Genomic DNA, 6,723 nt, shown 5'->3' with positions numbered 1-6,723 from the left:
TTGTACTTAGCATAGAATAACAACACAACGGTCTTCAGATGTACACACAAGGATTGACTATATACAGGCGAAATAAGAGGTGATAAGTTGCAAAGGTGCAATCTATCTGAGCATGTAATTTGAATATCGTCATTTTTGAAAATCATCACTGATCAGCGAGTGTGGCGGATTGTAACATCATCAAATGAAGTGGCTCGGCATACGCCTCGACTTACGGCGGGATGGTTTGCATTTTTCATTGCTCCATTTTTTGTGCGGCACTCTATAAGTTTGTCCTTTTTTAGTCTGTGTTTCAAAGTGAGGTAGCGGAGCGGGTCTTTGATTTTTGACAGGATCTGTGGCCTCAGCAACACATCGGACAACTTCAAGAGGAACCATCTCCCAAGCCCTTCATGTTCAAACTCTGGGAACGTAGGCACACCGTCTACTTTTGAAGTGTTCAGCTCTGTCAGATGCTGTCTAATAATGCTGCTGATAATGACCTCTGCTACTACTACTACTCTACTACTACTACTACTACTACTGCTACTACTACTACTACTGCTACTACTACTTTTGGCTGCTCCCTTTAGGGGTCGCCACAGCGGCTCATTCGTTTCCATCTCTTCCTGTCCTCTGCATCTTCCTCCGTCACACCAGCCACCTGCATGTCCTCCCTCACCACATCCATAAACCTCCTCTTTTCCTCTTGCCTGGCAGCTCCATATTCAGCATCCTTCTCCCAATATACCCAGCATCTCTCCTCCACCCATGTCCAGGCCATCTCAATCTTGCCTCTCTTGCTTTGTCTCCAAACCGTCCAACCTGAGCTGTCCATCTAATATACTCGTTCCTAATCATGTCCTTCTTTGTCACTCCCAATGAAAAACTTAGCATCTTCGATTCTGCCACCTCCAGCTCCGCCTCCTGTCTTTTCGTCAGTGCCACTTTCTCCGAAGCATATAACATAGCTGGTCTCACAACCATCGTGTAAACCTTCCCTTTAACTCTTGCTGGTACCCTTCTGTCGCAAATCACTCCTGACACTCTCCTCCACCCACTCCACCCTGCCTGCACTCTCTTCCTCACCTCTCTTCTGCACTCCCCGTTACTTTGGACAGTTGACCCCAAGTATTTAAACTCATATGCCTTCATCACCTCTACTCCTTGCATCCTCACCATTCCATTGTCCTCCCTCTTATTCATGCATATGTATTTCTCTGCAACTAGACAGCAGAAAATAAAATTAAAAACAAAAAACAAAAAAAAAACCAAAACGCACTTGGGCATCTGGGTAGCATAGTGGTCTATTCCCCTGCCTACCAATCACTGGTTTGAATCCTCATGTTACCTCCAGTTTGGTCAGGCATCCCTAGACTAGATTAGATTAGATTGTTTTATTAGCCACACGACCAAGGCCAGTGGAATTTGTTTTCGATACACATTAACCTCTGCAGCACAATACATACATGGACAACAACAGACACTCCACATATTATTATGAACAATACACTCACACAATAGCAGGAACAAACATATCATGCACAATAATTAGGCGAATGGTGGTGTGCATGCCAACGGTGTGTGAGGAGGGGACTATAGGGAGGAATTCAGAGTCCTGATAGCTGGGGGGAAAAAACTGTTGGTGAAGCGTTTAGTCTTAGTGAACAGTGACCTGTAGCACCTCCCTGGGGGAAGGAAGTGTAGGACAGTGTCCCTACAGACACAATTGGCTGTGTCTGCAGGTGGGAAGCCAGATGTGGGTATGTCTCTTGGTCGCTGTACCAGCGCCTCCTCTGATCGGTCGGGGCGCCTGTTCATGGACTGGGGGAATAGCATGATCCTCCCACGTGCTACGTCCCCCTCCTCACTGTCAGGTGAAAAGAAGCGGCTGATGACTCCACATGTATCGGAGGAGACATGTGGTAGTCTGCAGCCCTCCCCGGATCGGCAGAGGGGGTGGAGCAGCGACCGAGATGGCTCGGAAAAGTGGGGTAATTAGCCGGATACAATAAGAGAGAAAAAGGAGGGGAATATCCAAGAAATAAAATAAATAAAAATAAATACTTGAGCCCAACAGTGATGAAGAAAAACATACTGTAGCAAGCAGGTGAGGAATTGAACACCATATAGCGAACCCAACCACTTTAACCAAAGGAAAGTGTGTCAAGAAGCTCACATAGATCGAACAAAACTGGCTAAAGGTTTTGTAGCGCATCCAATCAATGTCATCTTCAGGAGTTAAACCAACAACATCAGCAGTAAGAGACCCTGCATCACTTCCCCTGCACATTTACAGGGATTACTCACACTACCCCTTGCACAGTAAAGGCCTCTCTCTCTCTCTGGAGGCATCATGGATGCTAATGATGGGACTGGTGGTCTTGAGAGGCAGTGTTACTGCTGATGCATCAACTCCCACCATCTCCAAGATTTATCATTCTCACAACATTGGCAAGACTCTGTGCCGTAGGCTCCTGAAGCTAATTGCCCAAAAAGTACACGGCATGCAGTGACAGTGATGGTCGAAGATTAATGAGGGGATGTGCTCCTTTCCAAAGGATCATTGCAAGGTGATGATGGCAAAGGCAACTACAACTTGTCAACACACCTTGAGTTCTTAAAGCATTGAGGTAAGATATAAATTATTAACAAAAGGACAGGGGAGCAGCCCTTTGGCCCGCTTGGCACTTGAAATGATGTAAATAGATTCTGCCAGATAAAAAAAAAACCAAACGTTTTATTCCTTAACAAGAACTAAATTTTTCATCCACACGACAAAGATGGAAGTGAGAGGGGTGTTCAGCCGTAGTGTGAGGTGGCTAGACAAAACTGACTTGCACGCTTGTATGTATGAGGTTGTTGCTTCTTGTTGCAGTAAAGAGATCCAGTAATGAGGCGAGCGTCGAAGATGGGAGGATTTTCCGTGTTACCGTGTCACTTCGAATCTTCCGCGTCTGCTCAAAAAACATTTCATTATGCAGTTGTGAAATAAGACCACACAGAGGGAACAGCAAACATGCTCTTACTTAAGATTTTGGGGGGAAGAAAAATGGGTGGAGCACCTGTCATGGTCCCAGATCAGGGGCCTGACGTCAAAGTAGATGAACGGCTGGTCCCTTTAAAATGTCATTGTTCCTTCAGACTGCTGATACCAAAGACACCTGTGCAATGCAGAATCAAACTCTTTCTTGCATACTGTGCAAAAACAAAAGCAAAGTGTTTCAACGTGTGATGCAAGAGATGGCTATGGACGCAAAGTACAAGTACCCTCAGAGAATTGGTACGTGGAGTGTCATGAAAGAATCAGAGTGCGTTGTGCTCGATTTGACAGACGATCTCAGGGCTCCAAACTGCATGGGAGAACTTGTTCTCATCTTACGCCCTCGGCCAAGAACTGCTGCAGAGGAAGCTGCCTGTGGGTCAGGAAGAGGCAAACCTGAGCTTCCTCCTGTGCTACTCATGACGGGGCCTCTCTCTTGTCAAAGTTTTCTTTGGCCGAGACCACAACAATTGTGTCATGCTGTCCCAAGGAAAACGAAAGTGTCATCACGATGAGCACGTTCAACAAGATCGCTGCTCCGAGCCGAAGGGAGGAAAAAAGGACCAGCTGTTATCCTGGATTTTAACAAGAACAAACTGGGGCATTGACAGCCTCTACACTATCATTGGCACATACACATACAAAAAGGATAACGGCCCAGTGACCAATGACCATCTTTTATAAGATCCCAGATGTCCCATCATCCATCATACCAAGTGTGAACTGAAATAAAACTGAAACTGAACAATAGAAAACCTTCAAGAGCAGATTCCTTCTGGAGGAACTAGGGAACGCTGTGATGAATGCATAAATTGGAAGGCGTCATTATGTTCCTCAGATAGTTCCTATGCCAATTTGGTGGGTAAACACACAGGGAGAGGAAGAAAATGGAGGCTTCGTGCACACCAACAGCACACCCATCACACTACCAGATACCGGGGAAGGCAGGAGAGAGAGGTGCCGATGAAGGGCCCGTGAATAAGGACAAAATAAAAAATCTTAGACACAAGTCTAACACACATTTTCAAGGAACACCAACTTAGGCATGTGGACATGCAGACAATGCCGTGTACAGACACATGCGTATATACACAAGCAAACTTTGACTCTCCAATGACAAAGATATACAGTGGAGATAATCTGCTAGATCTAATGTGACCTGCCAGAGGACAGAGACAGAGAGAAACACATATAAACATGTAAACACACACACACACACACACACACACACACACACACACACACACACACACACACACGCGCACAGCATTAGCTGATATATGAAATTGTTCAATATTAAATAATTAATAGATGGATGAATGGATGGACAGACAGACAGACTTTTTTTTAAAAATTTGGAATCATATCATATATTAACAGCATTTTTACACAATCATCTTTAGTTATATACTTTTATAAAGTGATCCATCTTTTCTGCATTTTACAGAGTACTTATAGAACACAAAAATAGAATGTGGGGTGTTTTTCCATCTGAGATAAAAGAAAAAAAGAAAGAAAAAGTACAAAAACCCTACTTACATAAACCAATTTAAACAAAAGAAGGACGTTTAGGGAAATATGCAATTTCCACTTCTCCCAAACTTTCTCAAATTTAGTTTCCTCAAGCCTCATAGAGAAGGTCATTCTTTCCATCACAAAAATGTCGAAATTATATCATACCAGTCCTCTATAGATGGGGTGTCTGGCTTAAAGCCATGGACAGACGGACTTTGTTATAATATGAAACCGTTTATCCAAATGAAGGCGTTTTACGGAGCTTTTAACATCCAACTATTATACGGAATTTCCATCCCCTTTGAACATCGTGGGTAGTCTTGGCTTTTTAATGTTGAATGCCTGAAGACTTAAATTAACAGTTTGAAAGGTCATGAGCACTCACCTCATTGAGAATAGCAAAGCGATGTTCTGCCTCCCCTCCTCTTTATCAGGAGGTTCTCGACTGATGTTCTGTTTGAGCTTCTGATATTTGTCGAAATGAAAATGAGTCTCACTTTTTAAAGAGCCTCTGGCCGGCTATGTGGGTCAGACTCACTCGTAGCGCCTCACCGGCAGCGGCTATACATGAGTTACACCTTTGATCATCTAGGTTAGTGGTCCCCAAACTACGGCCTCTGGCCCGAATACGGCCCGCCCTCACATTCTGGGTGGCCTCCGAAGCATTGTGTGTGATATATCCAGCCCAAACTTTCTTCTGGCGACAGATGAATTTTAACGGTTATTCAAACTGATGATTTGTTAAATATTTTAGCCAATGTTTATGGTTATAATAGCACCACTCTAAATAATGTACTCCATCAAGAATTGTCTACCAATATACTCACTTTAAAAAATAGATTTCTTTCAGCCACACTCATTATTGGCAGTGACCTCAGTGAGGTCCCAGATTTGTATGTTGACAGATCTCCCCCAAGAGGCAGAACAAGTAACTTAACTTAGTTATTAATAATTTTTGTAGTCGTCTATCATTATTAGATGCTTTTAGATTTGTACATCCAAACTCATTTGATTCATTTACATTGTTCAAGGTTGACTTATCTCAGAAATCTCACTTCTCTGGCACCCTCCTTATGCTCAAGCAATATCTCTCCTTCTCCCCTAATGGACCATGCTGGAATTGATCTTGTCCTATCCAATGCAAAATCCAATAAACAAAGAATTCCAGGATACTGGAAACTTAATTCGTCTTTCCTTCAACAATCCTCCTATTGTTTAGGCATTAAAAACAAGCAATAGCTTCTTTACCAGGAATGATAGCTCTTCTATTTCTAAATGGGAATTGTTTAACTTTAAATGTAGGAAATTTTCCATCAAATTTGGCAAATAATATAAAATGACAAGAAATGCCAACATTTTAAAGGAAATAAATGATATTTCAAATATACCACTTCCTAATGATGAAGATAAAATAAAATTGCATTCTTTACAAGAAGAGCTGAATATGCTTTATATTGAAAAAGCAAAAGGAGCATTTATCATATCAAGGTCAAAATGGCTGGAATTTGGGGGTAAAAATTCATTGTATTTTTCTAGTTTGGAAAAAAGACGTGGGGAAACCAAAAAGATTTCTTCATTATATGTCAATAACACTCTTACTACTGACGAGGAAACAATCTCTACTTTTAGTTCTAATTTTTATCAAAGATTATATACTTCTTTTGACCCTCAATCTTGCAGCTCCTTCTTTGATAAGGCTTGTTCATTTATTCCTAAAATAACTCAAGAAAGTATTAACTTTGTGAAAGTCCTTTAACTGGTGATAAACTTGATGCTGTTATCAACAAAAGCCCTGGACCCAATGGATTACCATTTGAATTTTACAAAACTTTCTGGGAGGACATTATGATTTTGGCTGTCTTTGAGGAATGTACTGAGAACAGAGAGCTAGCTGAATCAGTGAAACAAGGCCTTGTTGTTCTAATCCCTAAGCCAAACAGAGATAGTTTATATTTAGATAATTGGCGTCCAATATCATTATTAAATTCGGATTATAAATTGTTCACTTTACTGTATGCTAAAAGACTGAAACCCTGTCTGAACGAAATTATACCACCAACCAGGAGCGGCCCATTCATATGGGCAGGTGGGGCAGCGCCCCACTAAGAAGAAAAAAAATCATCCACCCAAAAACATAGTTCCTCCTCATAAATTATTTTTTCTTTGTTAATACATCCTAAGTTACA

The sequence above is a fragment of the Lampris incognitus genome, chromosome 13 (assembly GCF_029633865.1).
Source record: "Lampris incognitus isolate fLamInc1 chromosome 13, fLamInc1.hap2, whole genome shotgun sequence".
NCBI classification, from domain to species: Eukaryota; Metazoa; Chordata; class Actinopteri; order Lampriformes; family Lampridae; genus Lampris; species Lampris incognitus.
The sequence above is the reverse complement of the archived record's forward strand: the minus strand, read 5'-3'. Positions refer to the sequence as shown.